This window comes from Falco peregrinus, chromosome 5 (genome assembly GCF_023634155.1).
Source record: "Falco peregrinus isolate bFalPer1 chromosome 5, bFalPer1.pri, whole genome shotgun sequence".
NCBI lineage: Eukaryota > Metazoa > Chordata > Aves > Falconiformes > Falconidae > Falco > Falco peregrinus.
This window is the reverse complement of record NC_073725.1, coordinates 45,348,467-45,374,943: the sequence shown is the minus strand read 5'-3', so window position 1 is coordinate 45,374,943 and position 26,477 is coordinate 45,348,467. Positions and strand designations below refer to the sequence as shown.

At 39.6% G+C, this 26,477-nt stretch overlaps 1 protein-coding gene across 3 annotated transcripts in view; it reads right to left on the bottom strand.

The window, feature by feature from the left end:
• Window positions 1–26,477, bottom strand: part of KIAA1217 (KIAA1217 ortholog) — a 365,874-nt gene that overhangs the window by 210,895 nt on the left and 128,502 nt on the right. The window contains exons 1-2 of one of the 3 annotated variants that reach the window (XM_055805075.1): window positions 3,629–3,945; window positions 1,237–1,381 (exon numbers count right to left, since the gene is read on the bottom strand). The exons of 1 other annotated variant lie outside the window; for it this stretch is intronic. The gene's annotated coding sequence lies outside the window, so the exon portion shown is untranslated. Of the gene's footprint in view, window positions 1–1,236; window positions 1,382–3,628; window positions 3,946–26,477 lie in introns of those variants that run through there. One more of the 3 variants, XM_055805077.1, reaches the window with a different exon arrangement.

The window sequence follows — 26,477 nt, the reverse complement described above, 5'->3', positions numbered from 1 at the left end:
GGAAGCTTCATTCACATATAACATGGATGAATGGCTCTGTATGGAAAGCCAAGCATCGCATTAGCAGGTCGTGTGCATCAGCATGCAAGATCAACAAAAGACGTGCAAGAATTTTTAAGTCAGCACTCTCAGTAAGCAACGGATTTTCATTTTGAACAATGAGAGTTACAGTATTTTTCACAGCCCACATCTTCCTTCTAACCAAAGGTAATGTAAAATATTTTAAAAGTTGTGTTTTCTTGCATTGTTACTTTGGCAATCATCTAGTAGGAAATCACTAAACATCACCACCAGCTACTACCAGATTCTTTTCCTAACCATCAGAGGTGAAGCTGGGGTTAATGCCCTGGCAAGCTACTTATGAACTAGAATAACAACCATTTTCAAAAGGGATTATTGCCACTATGAACCACTGTCAAGTATCTGTAACAGCAATTCTCAATTAAGGAAAGAATAGGACTCAGCATCTGTGCTCTGATCGTGCAGACTGACTGCCTCAACCACAACAAAAGTCGGATTTAACATGCAGATTTATTTTGCAACAGTTTGAGTTACCATTCTATTTTAAATCATTTATTACAGAAACTGAAAAATAATGGTCTGCTATAGCTGTAAAAAATCCAATTTGTAACATTTTATTAATCCTTAATCCTATTCCAGCATTTTTCCCTACAGTGAATGACCTGCTCCAAGGAGCTTTTAGGGTTAACAACTCCCATTGACAGTATGCTATAAACCCAGCAGAGGCAACAGCTTTACCTTTCAAATTATATTTTCATTTCTACATTTCAAATGCAGCACAATGGTGATGTTTAGAGTATTTCTTATATTATAGACAGATACTTTGTAAAATATTCCATCTGTGACAAGGATGATGACATTATGAAACCTGTAGCATGTGCGATGCATCACAGAGAAGAAGGCATTTTCAAATTATAAGAGGGTCTTACAGCCACTCAGAAGGACCTTTGGGGAGGGATTTGGGACATGCTGGAGCAAAGTCCTTGTTGAGGAACAGCAGACCTTCTTTGTTCCACCATCCCTGCCTCCCTTCATGTCCCAGTGAGGCCCGTGGCATCACTGAGCCCAGCATTTGCCCCTGTCTGGCACCTCCCCACTCCCACCCACCTCTGCGGTTGCTCAGACAGCTGGCTGAAGGAACACATCCAGTGAAAAACTAATAATAAAAACAACAGAAATAAATCCTCGGCTGACTAGCTCTCAGTTGGACCTTACCAACACGAAGTCACTGGCTGGACAGTAACCATCCCCATGTAACCAGCTCCGACAGCAACATGTCTGCAGTGGGATCCCATTTGCACACATGGCTACAGCAGCTCCCATGCCCCGGCAGGAACCACAACTCTTCCCTACACAGGGTCTGGCAAAAAAAAAAATCAGTGGAGCTTATTCCTCCTCCAGTACAGTGGGAACATCACTCTTTTGCAGCCCTTTTTTCTCCCCAGCATATCCCCTACATCCTTTACCCTCAGTGATGTCAACCCACCTAATGGGGCCACGAGCCAAGGTGATAGGCACATCCCCAGCACCTCTGCACCCCCTGCTCTGCCCTGGGGATCTGGGTCCTGGTAAGGAGCTGGAATAGCTCCTGCCCCATCTCACCCCAGCACAGCACCAGGAGGCAGGGGGAAGGAGGGGAGAAGTGGCCTTGTGCTTCCTAACCTGAGCATCACCAAACGTGGTTGGCTATGGGCACTGGTCCCACCAAGCACAGGAAGAAGCCAAACTTTTCTCTTAAAAGCTCCCTCCTACAGAAATCTTAACTCAGTCTCCTTTCTTTATACCTAACAAGTAATTGTGGCTGAATTTGGGAGCACTTAATAATTTGCTCATATTTTATGAAGAAAATACCCACTTGGGGAAAAAGAACCCCAGTTTTTGAAGCCCCACTGCCAGGAGTGGTGGCACTGTGGCACTTCGCTGAAAGAGCAGGCTCAGCTGGGCTTGAGGGACTCCTCGGGGCCAGGCTGAAACCACGTCCATCACCACAGCCCCCAGGCCCCACCATACTGCAGGCTCTGCCTGTCTTTGCCATGTTACATGTGACAGGCACCAGGCATCATGACAACTTGTGAAGAGGATGGCATCTCCTTCCTCCCCAGCCGTCAGAGGAATGGTGAGAAGCAAAGCTGATGACATTTCAAAGGGAAGATAAGCAAGGTAAGACAAGTTGACAGGATGGCTCCTTCTCCTCCCCCAGACCCTCCCAGCCACAATTGACACTGCCTCTTAGAAAGGCTGTGGTTTTCCTCACACATAGATCTGATGTGAAGCTGCTCAGTGGTGTGTTTAGTGAAGGTAAAAAGACAACATGAAAAATGAAAAGACAAATAGCTAGCTGCTTTGTATGAATTCAAAGAACAGGATTAAAGCTACTCAGAGCTATATCTTCTGCCAGTTATCACAGAGATTTTATTACAATTCCACATCCTCCTTGGGAGGTGTGAGAAGGAGACAGAGTAGAAGCTTTTAAAAATACTCTGTGGTATTTTGAACCTAAAGAGCTAAGAAGTTCTTGAGTTTAGCACATCCCTGTTCTCATCCTTAGTGAAATCCAAAATAAATTTTGGACTCTTCATTGATTTTTAGATTTTGAGCATTTAAATTACAGGGAAGTAATGTTTCCAGAGGTTTTTGGTTGGTGGGCTTTTTTGTTTGTTTCTGGGTTGTTGTTGTTTGTTTGGGGTTTTTTTTGGGGGGGTGGGGTGGAGGGGGGTGGGGGGGTGGTTTTTTGTAACTCTAATGTCAAGATTCTTTTCTCTTTTCCTGAGTTCAGAGGTTTAAATCCACTTTTAGGATTCCAGGAGCTGGAACATCAAGAAAATCAAAAGCTGTAAAAAGGCAAGTGATTTTTTTCTATCAACACCAAAGACAGCTTACTTTAAAAAATACACATATGAGTTCACAGTCATACTAAAATAAATTAATAATTAATAAAAAAAAAATTCCTTGCCCAAATGTCTATTGTTTTGGATTGGTTTGATGGCTGCTAACACACCACACTAATGTTAAGTAGTTGCAGGAAGGCAATTTTCTCTTAATATTCACCAAGGCAGGTCACACACAGTCTCTCACTAAAGCGAAGTACCTGCTCTTTTATTACTCTAATTTTTCACGTTGCTTTTCTACTTTGTGTTTGATGGATACAGCTGCAAGTAAAATTAGACCATTATCTTGAGATAGCTACAGTCTTATTCAATGACACATTAAACACATTTTCCTTTTAAATGGAATTTTATTTTACTGTAAGCCAAAATAATTAAAAAACTACCAGTACGTGCCTATTCCTCTAATCACCTACTTAGAAAAAAAAGTGGAAAGAAATTACTCATGAATGATTGGAACAGAACTTCAGGATAAAATATTTTGGTTCAGATAGCTGCTTACAGCCCATACAAAAAAAAAAAGTCACTAATAAAAAAATAAGAATACACGTATATAGACAGATTGAAGGAACTTACTCATTTTCATCATAAGAAAAGTGAAAACAAGTTCAGTAAACAAAACACAAGTAAACTAATGAATCAGTAAAATAATTATTTCCTGTACAGGGAAAGTATTTCACATCTTATTTACAGTAGCAGAAGTCCACAGAAGAAGTACTTACTTGTAATTGTCTTGTGAAAATAATCCAGAGTTTCCAGTTAGTAAATAAGTAAACAAATAATAAAACATCTGAGAGTTATTTTGTGGGTCTTTTTCCTTAGGGGATAGTGAAATCTTTTGAACTTCATTTCTCATCATACCCCATTCTAGCTTAAAAAAATAAAATAAAAAGGTTTTAATTAAAAATACATTTCTTTCTAATGGATAAAAAAATTAACCCAGCAGAATCACCCTGAGCCTTTGAACAGGTTCCTTGGACTCCCACTGACACTTATCATCACCAAGCTCAAGTTATGTTACAGCAGTGTGACGACATCTGAAGGAAAATGAAACAGGCTCTGAAGTTGTGTGTGCTAAAGGATTTCCTGCTGCAGCCTCCCCACTGAGGCACAGATTCAAGGGGTGAGGAATCGACTTGTTTGGGATGTCCGTTTGCAGGCATCCAGAGCATGAGCCCAGCAACGGAGGGGTGCGCTCGCTGCCTTGCCATACCATCGCCCAGTCCTATATTCGATGCTCATCCCTAAGGCCAAAGGGGCATTTTCTACCTTCTAACATTTTTCACATTCACAACTTCGTCATCTTTCTAATCACATTTCAGTTTATAGAAAAACATAAATATACTTGTGTTGCACCTAGAGTCTGTGCTTAGCTGTTTGTTTCTCTTCTTTCCTGTCCACAAACATCTGTCCTTCCCCTCTACCCTTATTTAAGATAAGCAGCTTCAGTTTACACACCCGGTACCTTGCAAAAGCACGGTCTGGAAAATTAATTCTTGAAAGGATTAATGGTTTTTTCCCCTCCCACCACAAATATGTTTCTGCTTCTGGAAACAACGTTTCATTTTGCAAACAGAAAGGGCGCTGCCTGCTCTGGCATATAGGTGCATTTCTCTTCCATGCAAAAGCAGAGCTGCACACAGCCCAGCGCAGAAATAATTCTAATCCCTAAGTAACATGGTCTGTCATATTGATGCAGCTGAAATCTCAGAAAGCAAACAAAACAATTCCTCTTTAAAAAAAAAAAAAAAGCGCCTTCTGCAGGCATTGTCATACTTTTATGGTTTTTTTTTCCCCATTCTCTAGTCTGCAATATTAGCCTGGCCATTTGAAAATAAAGGAAATTTCTACCACTCATTTTGACTCAGTATTAAATGCCTTTCCCTTATATTTTGAACAGAGTTGAAATTACATGCAAAGGCCTGTCCTTCAAATGCAGTTATACAAACTAGGGGGAAAAACTGCTCCTTGCCTGCCTTCCAATTCATGGTGCAGTGCAATGGAAACCCTTCCAAAGAGGGCTCCATGCTTCTGTCCTGAAGGGGCTCATTCTACTGTCCTGTATCAGCATCCTACTGTGTACAAGAATCAGTAATTTTTCTTTGAGGAATCAGGCAAACGCCCTCCACTCTGATTTTTTCAAAGGTTTCTTTCCCTACCACCAGCTTCCTTTGTCACACAAGTGCTCCTCTGCTCCTTTATTGCCCAAACCTGGGCCACAGACAAAATCCATCCAGCCATTTAGATTGCTCTCAAGAGCAAACAACTTTATAGTATACAATGGCAGGGGGAAACCGGGCAAGCCTCCCCACCCCTTATTTTAAGAATGATGTGGTCTTCTGGCCTCCACAGCACTTAACTTGACTGCATTATTTTTATAGTTACAGACTTGGCCATCAAAGAAGCTTTAACTTTTCACCCTCAGGACTGTGTTCACGCATTCTCAATGCATCCAAACACAGAGAGTGGTCCATACCACAAAAAAACGTAGGGTAAACATTAATGATAGAAATACAACCATGTGCAGAGAACAGGAGGAACAACAAAAACTGAAGCCAGATGCAGCACTGCAGCAAGGGGAAATAAAAACCTTTTACAGTGGGAAGAATAATAGGTGAGAAAGCTGAGGGAGGATGGAGGCAGGATAAGAGAGTAAGATGAAAAAAACCCTATGGCAACAGTGAATAGAAATAAGACTTTTAAATCTTTAATAAAAGACAAACTTTGACAGCTTGTGACATGTGCAACCACAAATTTTATTATACAAACCTATTTTCACAGGGTGATGCTGAATTGGGTGCTCCACTGATACGACATTCTGCTCTTGAGGCTCAGTTGTTCAGGGGCGAAGACCATGTAATTCTAATATGGGAAGCCTACGTAATTCATATATAGGAAGTAGACAAAAATGGGAAAGCTGTAAATCCAGCCATAAAAGACAGGAACTGACTGCTTACATCAACAAGTGTAGTAGCTAAAGAAAAGTTATGTAACTTTATCATTGCTCAAATAAACAAGCAAATAGCAAAGCTGGCTATTACAGTTTGCCAAGGCAGGATCGCCTCTATTTATAAATTCCAAAAAGAAAATGTAAATCCTTAGATGTCCTTTCTCCATCCCTTTAGGGGTCTTTTAAAACAAAAAATAGAACATGTAACTTGAACTGTTCCACTTTCAAAGTTGGAGCTATTTAGTACATTTCCCCATACTGACTACTCTCCCAAGTAGAATTTGCAATCTTTTTCAGTAATTGAAGCAAAGAGAAGATTTAAGCTTTGATAACGATTGGCGAATTTCAAATAGTTTGGATAAACAACCCCCAAAAGTTCAAAATGAATATTCAGATTTTGTTCCGCAGTATGGTCTGCAAACTGAGGATAGAAATCTCAGATGATATCTATCTTAGATCTTCTCCAAGATCCTCCGCATGCCCTAGTTATGTCTAAGCAGGAAATAACACAAAACCACCAACATGTTTAGTTACGAAATGCAGAGATGGCTGAATATTAAAAAAAAAAATATTGAGGGAAAAGATTCACTGGGAGATCACAAACTTGCAGAGCTTAGCTTCATAGTGGGCCCATTCCTGTTCCACCTAGATTTCTTAACTGGTTTATTGTTTGTAACTCCTGAAATAGGCAGACTCTCACCTGCAGTGGTTTCCACTGGTGACTCATCATTGCCTGCCAGAGAAAAGCCTCCCCATGTTCACACCTGCAGGCAGCCTTGCAGAAAGTCTGAGAATAGTGTGAATCAAGGACAATGCTCCATCAAGTTCTGCACCTCTCCAGGGGTTGAGCACTTGCCTTGCACACGGGTCACTTCCCTGCCTAGCGGTGCCCAGCTCAGCAGGGATGCTGCTGCTGCTGCTGGGCAGCAGGGCCAAGCCAGCAGGTGTCAGAGCATCCTCCCCTCGCCAGAGCTCTACACCAGATTCCCTTCTCAGCTACACCACTATAACTGAGCTGACAGCAATGCAATTGCATTGACATAGCCAAAATTCAAAAGGCAACTGTGTGTGATGCAGGACTACCCGCCTGCAGAGAAAATACCAGGATAAAAGCAGCATAGCAAGGCAAGGAGCTCACAGCTGGCTCCCCACCCCATGGAAGCAGTCACAAATGCCACCCTCCAGGCAGGAATCATCCTGCTCTTCTGAAAATGCTCACTCTTCTAAACAAGGCTATGAGCAACAGCCTAACATTTTCCTGGGATTCATTTATTCACTAAACTTGATAAGTCTGTATAAATTATCATCATTTACTTGAAAAAAAAAATGAGAAAAAAACAAACAAGCAAAACACTGAACCCGATACTCTAGTCCCAGGAACACATCACTGTGTCATTATCTTTACCTTTAGAAGGCTTTAGAAGGCTTCCACCATGTATCACCTCTGAGGACAAATATTTTGGCAGAGGGAGAAAGCACACAGCACGTCATCAAAGTTAAAGATTTGGGTTTGTTCCCATAGTTATGACTTACACATTTCACAAACTCAACAATTTACGCTATTTCAGATATGGATCTTTCCCATCTCAATGTGACTTAATTCCTTCAAGCTGAAAAAGGAAGCCCAAAACCCCTGAATAACTGAAGTGACATTATACGAAACATAGCCTAAGGCTGCCAATATTTTTTTCTGTGCATTGAAGGAAAGACTGCATTACTGAGCTAGACCAAACACCATTTCTAGCAGAAACCTTTCCTTCTTTTTTGCTGCCATGAGGATTACATTACACAGCACTGCACTAAGCCTATTTATTCCATTCTATTTTTTTAATCAGGCTATAAAAATAATCAGCTCAACTACTCATACTAATCACAGAAATATTAATACAAGACACTAACTACTCATTTGCTGTGGGATTTTCTTCTCTATACTAAATATGAGAGCCATAAAGTTTATGCTTCCCATAAGTTGCAAGAAATTGTGTTTTACTGCAGAAAGCTAACATCAAAAATAATTACTGTTATAAACATACAGTAAAACACAGTCACACTTGGCACATATCAAGGTTTTATGTGAAAAATTTAGTGCAATGCCAGCTGCAGTGTAGTTTTGCTTTTTTCAGTGGTACAGCGTAACAATCACTTTTACCAAATAAAGTAGAAAAAACGTTTTAAAAATATTTAGAAATACAAATAGGTTTTATTTTAACAAAACTATCCACATAGTAGAAAGGGGCCACATTAGGATAAGCCTCCCCAGACAAGCAAACTGCTGTTTAAAAAGCAATTTGGATGTGTATTTTTTGGAGACATCAGAAATACATGAGGTTTTTCCTCCCTTCTGAATCAAAACCACGTGAATTTCTTATTTTACAAGAACATCACCGCACCAGTACTATTTTAAGCACTCTTTCCTACTGTCCTGGTTTCAGCTGGGATAGAGTTAGTTTTCTGCTTAGTAGCAAGTACAGTGGTGCATTTTGGCTCTGATGTGAGAACAACCCTGATAGCACACTGATGTTTTTGGTTGTTGCTGGGTGATGTTTATACTAAATCAAGGACTTTTCAGTTCCTTGGGCCCTGCCAGTGAGAGGGCTGGAGGGGCACGGGAAACTGGGAGGGGAAACAGGGCAGGTGAGCTGAAGTATCCAGAGGGATATTCCATACCATATGATGTCATGTTGCTATATAAACTGGGGGAAGAAGAAGGAAGGGGGGGGGGGGGGGGAACATCTGGCATTATGGCATTTGTCTTCCCGAGTAACCGTTACATGTGATGGAGCCTGGCTTTCCCGGGGATGGCTGAACACCTGCCTGCCCATGGGAAGCAGTGAATGAATTCCTTGTTTTGCTTGGCGTGCATGCACAGCTTTTGCTTTACCTATTAAATTGTTCTTATCTCAACCCCTCCCTGAGTTTTAAGTTTCCTTCTGATTCTCCTCCCCATCCCTCTGGGTGAGGGGAGCGAGCAAGTGGCTGCGTGGTAGCTTAGTTGCCAGCTGGGGTTAAACCATGACACCTCCCCATCTTCCCAGTGTCTCTCTCTCTGGGAAGATAAATCCTTTTTATTACCAAAGCCATTCACTGTAGACAGTACATCATATAACATTTTGTCATGAATCAACACAGCTTCATCTGAAATTAGTCAGGTGCCTTGTCCCACCATGCTTCATATTTGGAAGCTGCCTAAATTTCCACTCCACAGATTCTGAAGATCAGTTTGTAATTATTTCTTTTTGTGCTAATATTATCTTTTATGTACAAATCCTCCTATGTGTGAGAAAGCAATTATATTTCCTCTAAATTTTCTTTTTTACAGAGTCAGACAAAGCAAGGATTTTAATCTCCCCTCATAAAATAGTCTCTCCATTTCCCAAGGCATTTCAGAAACCTGCCTTGGCACCTAATCTGGTTTGAATTCACTTTTCTTAAGTACTTATGATCACATTGGCATAGATTTTTCTGCATTATACTTTACACATACCTTATACAAAACAGCAATAAGGCTTCCTTGCATTGAAAACATACTTCCTAACACTGCCAGGTGTTAGGTGATCTATGCTACAATCAAATCTCTCAATTTTCCAAAAATGTATCACTCTGATGTCTCAATTATTTTGTGATTACCACTCCAGTGTCTGTCCCCTCACTCCCCACAACCCTAGTAGGAGCCCCCAGCTGCACAACTCTCCACTTTTGACAGCAGCCCACTTGCACTATTTTTCTAGTTCCTGTGCTCATCCCATTTCTTCTACATGAAACTCCAGTCTTCAGCATAATACTTCTGGTAACATGTGTCATCAAGATATATTTTTTTAAATATTGTTGCTTTTGTGGTACAACCAATCATGGAAACATTATGTTAGACTGATCCCATAGTCAGTCCTTGGGAACTCTTTTGGTGACCTCCAACTTGCCCTCCAGCTCCAGTTTTGCTCTAGTTAATTGTTTCATCCTCTTTCCTCTCCTATAACTCATTCTGAATTCCTATGTTAACAAATCTCTACACAGCAGATGACACAGTATTTTGTTGAAGTCCATATGGATTTGATATAGGATTACTTCTTTTGCTTAGAGAATTAGCAAAGCTATCTTTTCAATTAAAGATACCAGCATAGTACGGCATGATTTTCTTGTGGAGATCCTACATTGTAATTTAACTCATTTATCATGTTTTGTGTCATCTGCTTATTCCTTCTTTAAACTAATGCTCTTTAACTGAGTCATTTTTTCCAATTTAAGTACTATTTTTAATTTATTCCCCCAGGTAATACCAATTCCTGATGTGATATAGTTATTAAAAGTACTTGCTGTTGGAATTACAGTTATGTTATGCAAGTTCCTGGATGTGGATTATAGTCTTCTGATTTAAACAATTACATAATTTAAGTTTTGCTTCCCCCTGGAGGTGAGAATTTCCATTTCTGCGTAATCATTCCTATTAGCTGCCCTCTGCATTTGTCCCAGGTTTGATAGCATCATTAAAATATGAGGAACGCCACCTATCACATCTAAAACCTATCCATCTATATCACTGCTAATCTCAACACTTTCATCTTTTTACACCAACTGCACTTCCATTCTTATTTTTTATAATTTTAATTTTTTTAATAGATGGATTCTTAAAAATTTACAATTCATTCCCCTGTTTTCTGATTTTTAAGATACAGCTCTCTGTATTGGTCAATCCTCTTTCCATTTCTTACAGACTCCCTGCATGTGCTTAATACTATTTCAGAAGGATTATTTATCCAGTGAAATACGGGGAATGTATATCAGTCATGCATTTATACTAATTCCAGCATTTTTTGAACCTCTGACTAAAGAGGGTATTCATGCCTGCTTTACACAGTAGTCTCTACACTTTTTATTCCAGATTAAGTCTGCAACTTCTCAAATATTTGGAAACCTTACGCACCTGTGGTGGTTTCTAAGTTGTTCTCTCCCTGTCCTTATTCCTGTCTACCTTTGGCTTGACTGTAACACTACTTCAGCAGAGCTTTTATCTTAGTTTTTCTTCCACATATTTTTTATTCTAAGAGGTTCTATTTTATCCCATCCTCCCTTTCTCAAAGCTTTATGCCTTTAATGTGCAGAGACACTCAAATGAATCTACTTGTCAACACCAGCCTTCCTGGACACACTGCCATTTTTTGGGTAATGCCTCTGATCCCTTTGGCATAGACAGCCCTCAGGCTTCCATGCACCTGCCTGGATCTTTTCACTGACGCACCAATGCTTCCACAGTTCACACTGACCTCACACAAACTCCCAGCCAGATAAAGTGGGATCCTTTCACTAACTATATCTTCACGTCACAATTTTTACCAACAGCGAGACTTGATTTTTCTTGCTAGCTATTACCTAATAATGTTGTTCCTTTATCCACCTCTTAGTCTCATTTATCCAGTTTTAATTTCCCTGTGCCCTCAAGGCTTGTGCAGGCATCACACAGGTCTCTCTCGTACTTTCTCATGTATCCCATTTCATCAGTTTAAAACTATTCACATCAATCCCATAAAATGAGGAAGCTGCATATTGTCCACTCACTGACAATAACCTTATTTTGTTACTGACATGTAATAAGAAACTGCCCCAAACTTTCTTCATTGCACAGTTCATTTCACAAGCTTCTCATGTCTTCATGTGTCTTCTCTAGTGGCTGACCAGATTTACTGGAGATCATCTCACCTGTGCCACTCATCATCTTTTTACTGTCACTCTGAATCTACTGTAACTGGCATTGCACAAAGTCACTCACTGCTCAAAACCGCATTCCTAAGGACTTCTCCCATTCCTCTCTGGTTTCTTTTCAGATTCAGGTATCTCGTACCCTTGCAAGCAGCAAGCGTTTTGCTCTCTGGAACACCTTAGGTGTTCTCATCTGTAATTTGCAAGTAATCCGTAATAATCACAATGTAAACCAAACTGGTGCTTTGATTTGTATTAGACATCCATCTGACAGGCAAGAACTCAGCTAAATGCCTGTGCTTAGATTTTTGGGTTTTTTCTTATGTAATTTAATGCACCTAAAATGCTGTCAACAGGAGAGAACAACACTGAATAATTTTAAAAAATGGGTCTATTAATATACAGTAAGTATTAACATTTTAATGCATTAACAATACCATCACAACAGATGCATAGCCCAGCCAAAAATTTCTATCCTCTTTACTTCTCTTTTTCATCATGCTGTCTCTGAGTCCAATTACTGTCGTTTATTGGTACTGTCATAAAGTAACCCAGATCTCAAACTATCCCTTCAATACAGTCCAGACTTTTATCAGATGTAATTAGCTGTATGATCCCAAAGCCTTCTCCCATCTCTTGTTTCCCTAAAACCTTAATAATTCTTTGGCTTCTTTCTACAGTTATTTTCTTTGGAGTCCTAGATATTGCCCCTTATCTACTTAGCAATTATCTTCAATAATCCTGTGTAACTTTCCAGCAAAACCACCTATTACTCCATCACCCGGAACAACTGTCCAGCTCAGGTTACACTTGCAAATGTATGGTAGTGCCTCACCCTCCAGGTTTCTCAAAGTAAGGCTAAGAAAGAAAATCTATACTGCCTGATTCTAGGTATTATTTTACCTTTTCTGAAACAGTCACACTTTCTACTACTTACTATCCAAAGTAAAACTCCTCTCAGATTTCCATGCCATTTTGATCAACCGAACTAAAAATACTAATTCTTGCATCTATCTGGGCTCATATGTCCCAAGAGCAATGGCTTCAGCATACACTCAGCTACATTCAAGTATGTTCTATATTTAAATATGTTGAAAAAATCTGCATTATACAAATTACATCAGACAGAACAGTACAAACAGTACAAACAAAACTACAAAACATTAGAATTTATTTATGGAAAATTTGTTCTTGCTAAATGCATAGTCAAAATGCAAGTAGAATATTTTAGTGAATGTAGCCATGCATTTTCTGGTTTTGCTCTGTTACAGTACTAAGAATTTCCTGTGATTCTTCCTGAGCCTTAAAGTATCTGGCATTTTTCTTCAAGCTTAAACTTGTAAGCTGTGTGATTATGCTAGATATCAGCTTCCTTTTAATTTTACTATTTACCCTTTTTTTCATTGATTTTAAAGTAAGCTTCTGCATATCATGCATGAATTACATGTATGGTATTCTCAAGTAGGCATAGCAAAACCTCCAAATCAGAGAGCAAATAATGAAGAAACCAACATGTAAGTTTTTCAAAATATTATAAACCTTCAGCAGTTTAATAATTTTGGGGTCTCTAATGAATAGCTTCTGAACACCTTAAGTTGGCAGCCCTTACTGGTGTACCGCTAGAGCCACTGGATTTTCCTGTGAAATACGTCTTACCAGCCCACTGTTTTATATATTTTGATAACTTTAGTTTAAGCTGAACTTATCCCCACCCTGATTCAATTCCCAGACATTTATACCTTACTAAAGACGATCCATTCCACAATGAATGCCAGGCTTTGGGCAGACCTTTAGAGTCCTGCAAGAGTCAGAAGAAAAACAGCTCCCATCACACAGATGAGGAATTAAGTTTGGGTGTATCACAAACTGCTCACCTGGGATGCACGAGGGCCACCATTCCACTGATCTTTCAAAAATTATTCCCTGTTCCTTTAAACATCTTTTTGTCTGTATTCTTCTAAACACAAGCCCACAGAAAATGTTTAATATTGGTTTGATTCTTGGGAGCTTTAATGCTGCATCTGGATCTAACAACCACTGAAGTGCTGTGAATGCCTACAGAAGTACCACAGATACTCATGTAGTTTCAGAACACCCACTTAAATGAAAACAGTGCAGCCCATCAGCTCCTCTTCCAGACACCCTGACACCTCACATCCCAACTTTATGGCAGCCTGCTCCATATACATCCTATGACCTACCACAAGTACTCTTTCAGCAAATCCCATAGCTCCCACTCCTCATTTTCATTTGGGTTTCGGGGGAGACAGGATGAAACCAACCCAGCTGACTAGGAAGCCATTGTCAGAACATGCATTTCTCTAGTGCTCTGCTCCAAGCCAAGGAGTAGTTCTGAAAGAAAACATACTGTTCTCCTTGCTGGCCCCAGGAACACCATTTTATCTTCAGATGAAAGTGCCACAGACAGCCCACAAGATAATAAGACAGTCAATATATTTATGTGGCCTACATGGCTTTCTCATTGAAGTGAAATTGTATTTTTGCTTATAATTAAAGCTGCCTATCACCTTCCAGGGCAAAACTCAAGGTTTGGTTGGGTTTTTTTCCCTCAAGTTGCTTATCATAAAGTCCTACATCTACAATGACATTTCACAGGCATTAAACAACAGTTGAATTTCATTTAATGAGTTACAACTTTTGCTTTGCTACTTTGCTATTAGCAGACTAGGGGGAGGCAGGGAAATGCCCTCCATAATGACTTCTCAGGGAGTAGAGATTTACAAGGAGACTTTCAAGAAACCAGAAGAGTGGTCTTTAGATGCATTATGCTGAATTGTCCAGATACAACATTTATAAGGCATCTTGCACCATACTGAAAATACCAGTACTTCAGCATAGCAGGGGAGGAACATGCTTTTTCCAAATTTCTATTTATTTTTAAATCAGCATTACAACATTCATTAAGTAAACTCAGGGAGACTGAGTGTTATTTAGCTGTAGCAGTTTTTAGAAGATTAAAGGAACGTTCTCCAGGATGCCTCACAGGATGCAATTCCTTTAACAAATGACATGTCTGGCTCTAATAAGCGGACACATTTCTTTATAAACTGCAGAAACAGTTAAAAAGGTTTTCTTTGGAGTCAAACATTGTAAACAGGGTGAAAGAAATAACAGAACCTTTGAAAGGTAATACTCACATTACCATATTAAAGGAAATCTTTCAAAATACACAGTCATACTGTTAGATTAACCAAGCTGGAATTTTAAAAACTAATGTTACAGACAGTGAATACATCCTAATCCAGAATGTGTTATATTATTGTGACACTTTGAGCATCCTGGTATGTTCCTGGTCAATGTTATTTACTATCATTACGTACACACCTGTATCCAATAAAGCATTAGTGTCCTCATCATAGCTCAACCTTGCAGCTCATCAATTGCGCAGATGAAACTGTGGCAAGCTGGACAGGCTGCAAACATAACTCACTGGTGCCGGTGGGACACAACACAGAAACAAGCCCTTGCATCCCTCAGCCGGTGAAATGGGTGCGTGCAGCCATCAGGAGATGACTGGACAAGCAAACATGCTCCCCAGCTCCTGATCTCACAGAAGGGCTGAAACAGTGCTAATTACACACAGCAACTGAGCACTCAGGCTGCCTGCTAATGGCAAATGAAGGGTACCCCAACTCTGGTTATGGACTGATGAAGGTGAGAGCCAAAACAGACAGATGAATAAGGAATTGCATTACTCCTGCTGTAAAACAATTTTTTAAGGCTAGGAGAAACCAAAATTCTTGTTCACTATCAAACAAAGCCTAAAGACTCTGTGTTGCCTGTATACTGAGTCCAAAAATTTTCCTGGTTAGTGAACAGCTGAGTAATCAGTTAAATTAGCTAGTGCAAGTTGCTTTTCTTCCCCTCCTTAGAGTTCGTTGGTCCCATACATCAAGATACATCAAAAACCTGAAATCCACCTATCTATGAATACTGACAGTGGCCACTTAATAGAACTGCTGAATACACATCACTTGGGTTTAGTAAAATTGTCTGATAATTAACAATGTTTATGATAATGTTTATTACCAATGCAGGCAGGATGCAATTCATACTCCATCATTCAAACCCCAATGTTTTCTTTGGTTTTCTTGCTGTTTTTGAAACTGAGAAGGGCTCTGACAGTTTCATAGCACTCCCCTTCTAAAAAAATGTACAAATACCTTGCTTACCTCTCCCTAGCTGCCAGGGCTTAAACACACCAGTGATTTTACAAGACTTGCCTGTGCTAAGATGACCCAATATAATAAATGGTGAAGGTGCTTGCTTTGTTTACTTCAAGTCTGTTTTAAGTCCAGTTGCAGTGAGCTGAAGTAAAAGTGAAAGAGAAAAGCCCAGGGCTCAGACATACTTCCTTGAATCCTTGGAAAAAGTGAACATTTAATTTTTCTCATAATTCAGAAAGTCAGAGATTAAGTAGTTAGAACCAGTTTTGATGTTACTGAATGTGTTCTTTAGAAAATCACTGAAGACTAAAAACGTATTTGCATCAATTTCTGTGGGAGTAATTTTGTAGTAATTTAAAAGATATTTTATACAGTATTTTTACCAACACAAGTGTTATCAGATGTTTATTTGATTTTTTTCCATTGAAAGTATCAATAGTGTTGTCTTCATGTGTATCAGCTTTCATTTAAAAACTTCAGAATCCTTTACAAAGGCTTCAAGTATTTTTAACCATGTATCAGTATGGTGAAAAGAAACATTTTGCCACCAATTCTGACTCAGTCAGGATTCAGCTTCTAAAGTTTCCTGACATACACCTCATTCCCTTCCATTACAGAGCCCTTCACTTACCACCTTGTGACTGCTGGAGTCCCATTCCCCCTAAAGCACCCCAGCGCATGCTAAGGTGAGGGAGTCCTCACTGTTCTGTCTACACAGGCCCTGTCTGTATCTTCACATATTGAAGCACATGGTTTTCAAATGCATCTTTTGACCATGGATCCTCAGACCTGGCAATGAGCAAATTGCGATTCCATATTGACACTGCCTGCAGGTCAGCCCCTTCTACCTTCATCCATATCTTCATGGCAGCCACAGCAAACATATGTGTGGAAGCTGATCCAAACTGTGAGTAGATCTGTACCTGCTTTTAATGTCCTCTAAGCAAGCACACTTCCCATTTTGACAAAAGACGATTTTCTGCATTTTCAGTGATTAGCTGATCAAAAAAAGAAAATGCAGTCCACTTTGACTTCTTGAAAAATTACAGTTTTCATGCAAGGCTGAACAGGAATAACTAAATAAAAGATGACTAAAGGCAGCCATTTTTATCTCTGGATCCATAGTATAGATTTAGCACATGAGTAAAAGGAGAGATCAAGGCTATTACCATCAGCCCCGAGTCCTTGAAACAGGAGGATATTGCTAAATGAAGCTCCTAGATGATTTCAGGGCATAGCTCCATGGCATACTGGACAAGAGAGAAACCCTTAACACCCCCAGAACAAGCAACAAGATCAGCATTATGGTCAAGGAGGTTATGTCAGTAAGGCACCCAAGGGGATTTAATGCAGTTAGGAATACCATTGAAATCTTTAATTTACACTGTGTTAAAATAACTTGCCAGTCAAGCAGGAAGCAATTGTTTTGTCTGCTATAAACCATACAGCTAACTAGCAACAGCTGCCCTGATGCCAAGTATGACTGTTCCCTAATTTCACCAGTTGTGAAGACAACAAGCATGGTAGTGGGTTAATTACAATATCTCTCCAAAACTGTGCCACAATATTCTAGCAAAGACTAATTTGTAAGAGCATGGAAAAAAACCCAAAAGTATTTATGTATCAGTTAAACATCTCTTTGCTATCCTTTTGATTGTGTAAGGGCATAGCAGCATTTAAACAGAGATATCTTTCCAGAAGTACCTGTATGATTGATAAGCCTCTGACCTCCTCTAAAAATACAGAACTAGCTTACCTGGCACAAGTATTGTTTGCACTTCTATTTACTTAACATGCATCAGACTGATGGTATTACTGAAAAAACAAACAAACAACAAACTATAAAATGAAGACAATAAGGTTCATTTAAATACATTTCCTCAGGCAGCAGGAAAACATTATTTTTCAGCTGAAATTAGCAGGTCACTGTTTAACTTTATATACAGTAAAAACCTCTCAATTTGATTTCTTTATTAGGTATGCAGCCATTCTGCAAACTTTCAAGAAGAAAATAGTGAACTTTTGGTATTCATCTTGTAGACAGAAAGCTTGAGAACACAAAAAAATCATATTTCAATATTTAAGATCATTCCAGAGCTATTTCAGTGTCCTCCATTTACCTTTTACTTCCACTGTGTTATGTGGGAGATTAACATAGCAGAAACTTTCTGGAACAGAATAAAAAGTAAGAGTGAAAACTCACTGCAGCCTCTGATCCTTTGACTTTGCGGGTCCTGTACTTAACTCAAGAACCAAGCTGAGCTGTGTCCTACAACTCATGTAGCTTGCACATAAATTAATAAGCCTCTTAGCTTGGAATACTCTGCATTCAGTGGATATACAAAACCAATTCTGTTTACACATCACAAGTGGCCAGGAGAAGGTTTTCCTCTCTGCACTTCAAGCAGTGCACAGAACATCCACTTGCTTTGTCAGTTATGTATCTTACATGCTTAGTCATCAGCAGGTATGTTCTAGTATACTGGTTTTCTACTTAAAATCATCTCCTAACCAGCTAACTCCAACCTGATATCTACATGGCAATTAATATCACTACCGTGTCTCCCAGAAACTTCCCCGGGAGCTGCATTTGTTTACTCCAGCTGCAGGTGGATGACTTGTGTACACGCCACATACTCATGTATAAGCATTACACAAGTGTATAAAGGATGTTTTGGTGCCAGAATTACTTATTTTAACCAACATTCAAGGCAATACAATTTGAACAATTTCCTTGAACCTGAAGGACTTCTGAGGTTACGTACACATATCTTCTTATGTCAGTAGTCTAGTTTGCCCAAAAGCTGCAGCTCTCCCCCACATCAAGCCTCTTGTCCAACTGTGGACAGCGCAAACCATTGCAGAACGCAGGGCTGTGAGCTACTAAGCCCTGCAAAGGAAGAGGTCAGTAGGTACCTCTGAGGTCAAGGCTGGCATTCAAAGTGATACCTCAGCTATTCAGGCTTGAAGAACAGGAAGCATAATTACCTGGACTCCAGTCAAATGGTAATATAAGAGGTAAATCAGCAGAGAGGTAAATTGGATCACATAACCGTGTACTGTGTAACAATGGCATACACAGAAAGGTGGCAGATGAGCTTCAGTTAATTACAAATGATGTGCATGTGGTCAGTACAAAAAGCAAACTGCTCAGTGAGATGAGCAGTCTGGAAAATGTCCAAGTATAACGTGAGTTTACATGGCTAGTGCATGAACTGAATGCATGATTTTAACACGGCCTGGAACGTCCAGCATGTGTATAAGGTCATTGATCATGCACTCATGGCTTCATTGAGAAATCTGTGTCACAAAATAATGATAGGGCAGCACAGGGCTTGTGTTGGAAATGTTTTTAGGGGAGGATAGACTTCTGTCTCAAACCACTGGATTAATTTTAAACCCTTTAGGTGTTATTTGATCACCCACACCAACGCTATGCTTGGTATCTATCCTCTGCCCGAATGAAACTGAGATTTGAAAGGGAGACAGGTCCTAATCACCGGGTACTCACAACCATACGTAATGGGAGAGAAGGAATATCTCCAGCCAGGCAGAACATCATCGCCAAAAGATAAATCTGCAGCCTCAAAAAGAGGTGATGCATGTTCCAGGTCCTACTTGCCAGCTCAGGCTCTGCAAGGTCGTGGCAAAGATGTAGCCAGGCAGGACAGCTCTTTGAAACTTGTGTGGTAGCCAGGCAGTGCCTGCACCTCACACAGCAGAGCTGCACCTTCTCTGGCTAAATCTCTTTTCCTGTGTCTTCCAACAAGAGGTGCTTACAAAGTTTGGTTTCAAACAACTGAATTAAATCTCTCTATCTCACATGTTGATGCTGCAGATAAATCTGAGTTTTGGAAGACAGAATGTTGAGGAGGTCTCTCTCCAAAGTTTTCACTACCCAGGAAACTTCCCATGTGTCTGAGCTGCAGTAAATACATTAGCCTGTTCAAAGTATCAGGCTCGAGATAATTGTTATTTAAACCAGGACACAACCGCAGCCTACGTCAGCCACAGACAGCCATCATAAGACACGCATTCCCCAGTAACACTACAACTTTGTTCTTAAGTATCCAGATATATCAATACCCTGGATATGTCCAGCCAGGTCACTGTGCATTCCAGATGTTTTGATTTTGGAGCTTTGCCTTTTCTTCTTTTATTTTTTTTTTAAATGCAGCACTGACGACTGCTTCATTTTATTTCAGAGAGAGAAAATAAGGTGAAATCATGACTGGGCCCTCAGTCTCTTCCCTTTGCTTAAAATGAGCAGCAGGCCTGCGTGACTATTTATTGCATAAATGCCTGAGTAGTCAGAGGGAGGGCAAAGGAAAGATGGATCCATTACTCAATGGGAAAAGACAGTTTTTAACAAATGGCATGGGGAAAGCTGAATTTTTAGTGCCTTTCTCATATTCTAATATCAGACTTCACCAAGAGGGTCAGCTGTGACCATGCGTCTTTTGTAATTAATACCGGCAACAAAATCTAAATAGAGAAGGAATGAAACCAGACAGTGTGCTGGGTCTCATGAATCTCATCCTAGGGCACTCCAGGAACTAACTGATGAAAATTTCTGTGTTCTTAATATTTATCTGAATTCACTCAGAATGGGTGAAATACCAGAAGATTTGAAAAGGGCCAATGTTGTATCTATCATTAACATACAAGAAAGGATTTAGGAATTAAGATCAGCTAGGATGATCATCTTTCTGGGGTAGGCAAAATGCTCTAAATGCCTAGAAGACTTAAAAGATGATTAACAGCAAAAACGACTCTAGGAATATATCAGAAGCTTAAAACATTACCATGCCATAGGGCAAAAACCTGTACTTGGACTAGGATTTACAAATATTTGTCTGCAAGAAATGTAATGTAATCCATCCACTGCACTCAGTGGTGGAGTACCATGTCCAGCTTTGTAAATCCCACTTCAGCAGAGATGTGAGCTAACCTGAGTAACTCCAGGGGGTAGCAACAGGACTCTTCAGAAGCTCAGTGATACTGACATTTCCATCAAACTCACTGTTTTGTTTATCAATACCAGGGCCTGTTTTCACCAAGAGACTTTGAGTCATCTGAGATTACTCAGAATCCAAATTCTAGGAAAGATCATACAAAGAAAACTCAAATTGTTTCAAATTGATTGCTTAGACTGAAAGGGAATTGGCACCTCCCCGAGAAACTGATCTGAAAAGTTTTGACCCTGCCCGATACCAATTTCTAACAGCCATCCACAGCTGTGGTGCTGCTTGGGTAATCCTGCCATACAACAGGCACCCTTAACCAAAGTCTCTTCTACAGTTTTCACATTGGTTTTCAAACCCATGCAGTAGGGCTTCAAATAATAAAGGGAATTTGGATAAAGAAAGTTCTATCAATCTTATCACTTAACTAGCAGGCAAGAACAACAACAAAAGATAGGAGCTGACTTTCAGCCTAGAAGAATACTAGTCCATCCACCAAAAAAGAAAAGATACGCAAGTATATCAAGTACAAGGGATATTAAATACATGGGCATTGCTATTTCTTTTTATCACATTTGCATGACATTCTTTGAACTCTTAAACAAGAACCTCTCAACTGTAGAACAACTCCTGTCTTGATATCATACAAATAAACTTACTAAAACTGAACTCACAAGTAACATTTTGATCTGCTAGAATATCCACAACATTGAATACGGGCATAAATCTGAAAGTTATGGTTTCAATTCAAAACCCTAGCTCTTGTATAGATAACAGGACACACTCAAAAATTAAACATGTTATATTTATAGGGTCAGTTCTGGACAGAAAAAGTGTTTTGCCCAAACAACCAGACTTGAGGCAGGTTTGACAGTGGGACTAATATTTCTGAGCCTTCTCATCCAAATTTTGCAAAATTAGTCCACATTTATACGGTACTGTTCGACTGGGATCCGTTGAAACCTCTAATACTGAAATACTATGGTTCCAATTCAGCTGTGGCACTTAGGTATTGCACTACACTCTTAAACCACTATAAATTTTGTATATATATAAAAAGCTATATACTCCGTATGAAATACACACTTACATCCTACATATGGCAAAGTGATTGATTTGTTATGGAACAAGGATCTATTAACCAGGAACATTTAAGTACCTAAAATCTGTGCCACCTATTCATTTCCTTAATTTATTCTAAACTTCAAAACCTCTGGCTGGTTTCAGAGAGACACAGTTTAAAGAAAAATCAATCTTAAAAAAGATTTTCCCTAATTTCCCCCAAAATTGTAGCCTCTCCAAAATTCCCTCATCTAGATGGTTTAAGCTTCTCTTGAGTTGTGAGGGGAATTGGTGGAGGTTTTTTTCCCCATCCCCTATTATTAATTTTTCTAGTATAAGAAACAGAAGATCCTGAGCTTTTCAAGAGGATGTATGGTATTCTCCTTCCAATCCTGCCAAGTTCCAAAGGAAGAGAATTCAAACTGGATATACTTCTGCAACTGAAAAGTAGTTATGTAAGCAGTGCAACTACTTTACCTTGGTTTCCAATTATTTTTTTATTTTTTTTCTAATTGACTACTGACTTTGCTAACTGAATTATACTTAGGTTGCAGCATGCATTCAGCTCCAAATTCCCCATTAGAATTCATACAATCTCCTCCACAGTCTGAATTTGCCTGCCTGGTGAATTGTCCAAGTCATGAGCTACAACACGAGCTTGTCCCTGGGGTATGGCTTTCATGAGGTCTCACCCACCCATGAACTCTGATGTGTAAGAAGAGTGGAGCATGCACTACAGCTTTTTCCTGAACACGGTATCAATGAGATCTGCCTTCTCCACCCAGCTGGCAATTTCCCACAAAAATATAGAAAAATATAGACATGTACTATTTGACAGGTACAGGACAGAGTATTCTATACAGCATACAGTGTATACAGTATATCATAGAAATGCAGCATTTTTGAGACACTTACCTCTCCACCATAATTGCACAAATTCAGATAATGGGCAAAAAGGTTACCGATGAAGGAAAGCCTGCCAGGGTGTTTTGACATGACTAATTTTTGCAGGAAATTGTGCTTTAAAAAAAGCTAAAGTATACTTTATGCTTGGGTCTCAGTCACGATCTCGCAGCAAGTAAGAACAGAGGTTGGCCTATCATTCCTTACCTAAACAAATGTCCAAACATTCACTTTTCAATATAACCGTAACTCCAGTTTATATACTGCATAATCTTAATTGGAAGGAACCATGTTCAGTTGCCCTATTCATCCTCCAGGTGAAGTCATACCTCAACAGCTATAGAAATAAATGTACACAGGCGATGATGGAACGTCTACTGTCTCATACCTGACCCCCACTTCTGCAATGCAACTGTAAATTCCAGGAGTTATTTTAATAATGTTCTTTTTCAGCTTGAAACGTTTTTATCTAAATTTCTTTTGTATTTTGATAACAGTCCATGTTTTTTCTTCATTTCTAATACTAATATACTAAAATGAAATAATGCATTCCATATTGATTTGCAAAGCTATGTGTCTCGAGCTCAAAATCTTGAGCAATTAACCATATTAGGATGCACACATCTGATACCAGTCCTAGTTTCATTATAGTTTTTCAGACTACTGCAAGACAGTACATTTTCTGGTTTTTTAATTATTTTAAGATCACAGTTAAACCTGCATTTTAAAAGCAAAAAATACATACTGGCAGTAAAGACGACAGCTAGCATTAAATCTGAGATAATGAACATTTGTATATATAAGTACTCATAAGATCTGTGTTTGCTGTCTTGATGAGAGAAAACAAAAATACTGTCAGCTAAATACAAACATTCTTTGCTTTGCTATTCTTTTAACAATGAACTTGCTTGGAAGGCTAACCCCTACGTGCGTTCTGTATTTGTAGGTACCCCTCTGTCAGGAAATGCTGTGAAATGGAAGTTTGTGACAGTTAAAAGTTCTTGGCCTTAAACGTTCCACAGACATTACTTGAATGTCAGAAAGAATAATTTCCAAACTTTGCCCATGATTCTATACTTCTTTATTTAAAAACCATAACAAACTTGGGGATAACTAGTAATACACATATGGATGATATAGTCTTTGTTATGTTGGAGGCTGTCATGAAAATAAATGGGGAAATTATAATTTGACTTTCTATGGAGCTGTTATTGCTTGTTTTGCATGAAGAGCCCACAGATATGAATCTCACTATATCCCTGAAGTCCTTTGGCCCCTATCTAATAACTAGGAATGGGGCAAACAGGTTTTTGTCTGGTTTTGGATCCAAGTGAATATGAGACACCAAGAGTTTTACTCTAGAAGTATTAGCCTTGAATTGCAATTACCACAGTCTGCAAAGTAAAGTGCAGAGGCGAAACCAGGGAGGAAAATCTAATGTAAAAAATAGAGTGAAAAATAAAGCGAAGTGAAATGATGTGAAGCCAAATAATAAAGCAAATATCAAAACTCAATAAAATAGGACAGAGAAAGGAAATTGAAAAGACAGTCATTAGTATATTCTCTGCTTTTCTTGGAGAAAAGCAAGGATGACAGAAATTCATAAAGCTCTCCTATCAATAACACATCCCAGAGGTGAAAAAAAATCATATTTTAATTGAAAGACAAACTGAAAAATGAAAAATGTCCATTTTTACTTCAAATCAGCAAATCCTAAAATCATGTTGAGTTTGCAAAGATAGTCATTTGCCAGATGGGAAATGCCAAAAAGAATGCCTCTGCCACCCTGTTTCCCAAGCCACATGCACATGCCCTGCAGTACAGTCTTTCCTTGCCTGCTGCACACCCCCTGTCCTTCATATGGGCCATCATCTTGTTCTCCGCACAAAATAAATAGGACTCATTTCGCACATACAGTGACAAATGTTTCATCTTAACTGTTCTGGATGTGGACTTGAGGTTTACATACCACGTGCTTGTCAGACCTTGGTCTGAAGACCAAGCAACAAATTTTGTAGCCTGGGCCTCAGTATTCCTCATTACTGTATTACAGTAGGCAAATATTTGTGAAATGCCACTCTCACAACAGTCCCTGTAAAGTGAGCATCTTGTTCTACCCCTTTCTCCTTTTCTTAGCAAGATGAGATGCTGGCATCCAGAGAAATTATGGTCAAAGACATTCATTAAGTTCAGGTGAAGGGTAACAGATAAGTACAAGATGACCTTCTTGAGTCCTTTGTATTATACAGTACTTCATGCAATAAAATCACAGCTGACACTGACTTCAATTACTGTAATGTGTGTTCAACACTGCACATCAGAACCCATGGTCTCAGACTTGCACATCTAAAAACTAAAAGGAAAAGCAAATCCACACAGCCAGCATTCCCCTGTGAAAGCTGAGGCAGTATGTCCAATACCACACAGACCTCTGTGGCAGAGGCAGAGAGAGATCCACTACAGCTTTTGGTGGCTTTATCTGTAAGGACTACTTTCCTCTCTTCTGCAAGCTGCCTCCCTGCCTATACAATCTAACTTATCAGTTAAGTACAATTTATCCCATGCACAACGCAGGAAAGGAAACCTGTAGGAAAAAAGCGAACATATAATCATAATTAAAATGACTCATCATGCCTTGCAGTCCATTAAAATTGTAACGGCAGTTTTGGATTTTCTATCTGTTCAGCACTGAGCTTTGCTGGATTGCTATCTGTTGACACCATTCATGCATGTTATCTCTTTGGTTGTAATTTAAAAGAATTTCAAAGAAACCAGAAATGCCATCATATTGCTCATGAAGACATGTAAGTAGGAACTAGTCCAGCAGTCACAGGTTGACTTCTTTTGCATGGAGCAGGATTTTAAGAGGTAACACACACATGGGGCCACACGGTTTCACTGACATTACATGACAACAGATGAAGGCTGGTCAAACAGATCCCCCTCTTCCACGTCAGGTTGTTCAGGACCCCACTCTCCACCTGACAGAGCCTCCTGATCCCACTTCCCCATCCCAGCCCCTTTGATCCACCCATTCCTAAAATCCAGCTCTCCTTTACTATTCTTTTCTCCTCCAAGCCCCAGTCCTCTTCCCACGGGAGCTCTCAGCCTCCCCTCACTATGCTCCCTCTTTCAGCCATCACTTTCAGCCCTCTGGCACCTCTCCCACTTCCCCTCTTCTCCTCTTCAAGACCACATGAACACCCTTTGGTGCTGCTCACACTGTCTTGTGATTCTCAGCCTTGTACCCAGTGCACTGCCCTGGGGCTCTTTTCACTTTCACTATTTCTTTTGGCTTCTGCTGTATCTGCCACCCCTCCACCATCCAGCTCTGCACCTGCTTCTCACAAAACATCTTCCAAATCACTCTGGCCAACACTTGGACTCCACTGGGGCCATCCAGCCAGTCCCATTTTCAGAGAAAAGCCACACACTCTGCATTTCCATCACCCTTATAACACACTCTTCAGAAGTATCAATATTTGTTCTTCAACATCTCTTGCAAAAACAATTCACAGTTACATCTTGCCTAATGTATACAAATCATCTCAATGCAGAGAGCCAGTACATAACAGGGATTAATTCATGCTCCAGACAACTAAGCATAATGCTATAAATACTAAAAGCACATGCCAGGTTGCAGTAGTACTGATAGCCACTAGGTTTTTCTTTTAGACAAATCTCACCTAGAACACTAAACAGTGAGTGTAACCCTTGTTTTCAGTTGTGAAGCATTATATAGCCCAAAACCATTTAAATAAAATAAGTAAAAGCAGGCCCTGAGAGGTCCATAAAAACCACATCCCTTAAAAGG